The following is a 971-nucleotide window of genomic DNA, read 5'->3' as shown; positions in this document are numbered from 1 at the left end:
CTGGTCCTCCCATGAGCTGAGTCCCCCTAATGTATCACTTGTTGTTGAAGCAAAACATCTACATGCCTCTAGCAATGAAAGATCACATAGGCACCTGTTCTTTATTACATCTGTGACTAAAGAGAGGGCAAATTAAAAAAAAAAAAGACATCTCATAGAATGGCTGTCATCAATAACAAAGATAGAAAATAACCCATTGGAGGTAATATAGACAAAAATAATAATCTGTGTGCATCCCTAGTGGGACTATAAAATGGTCATTAGGGGAAAGAACATCTCAAAAACACTAGTCAGGGAAATGCCCTGCAGCCCAACAATCCTACCTCTGGATCCACACTCAAACAAAGGACACAGAGACTGAAATAAATTCTTGTGTGTCAGCTCTGTGACAACAGCATTCCCAATAACCAAAAGGTAAAGAAGATTCAGCATGATCACATGGTGGCATAGGAATCAGCCTTAGAAAGGACAGAAACCTAGACCCACACTACATATAACACATACAAACTTGAAGACATCATGCCAAGGAACGAAACCATCCAAAGGACAAATAGCATATGCGTCTAGCAATGTGACCTGGAATGGTTGAACTCATGGAGTCAGAGATGGGAAAACTGGTTACCGGGGCTGGAGCATGAGGATGTTTGTGTTTGAGGCGCCCAAAATGTTCTGAAGATGGATGGTAGTGACAGGAGCCCGACGCTGGGAACTAAGTTAGCATGTCTACTACTCACAAGTGGTTAAGCGGTCAGGTCATTACATTATATATGTTTACCACAACCTTTTAAACCTCAACATATAGAGAGAATACATCCCACTGTGTCACGATGCAAAGTGGGGACTGAGCAACCTCTCAACCCCGTCACTGCTTCAGTAGTGTCACTGGCATGCTGGTGGTGGAGCCAACCCTGGTTCTTCTCTGGGAGCCTGGGTTTGGAAGTGTGCAGAGGGAACATGGCTTTCCATCCCTC

The sequence above is a fragment of the Rattus norvegicus genome, chromosome 1, assembly GCF_036323735.1.
Source record: "Rattus norvegicus strain BN/NHsdMcwi chromosome 1, GRCr8, whole genome shotgun sequence".
Taxonomy (NCBI): domain Eukaryota; kingdom Metazoa; phylum Chordata; class Mammalia; order Rodentia; family Muridae; genus Rattus; species Rattus norvegicus.
Note: the sequence above shows the minus strand (reverse complement) of the source record.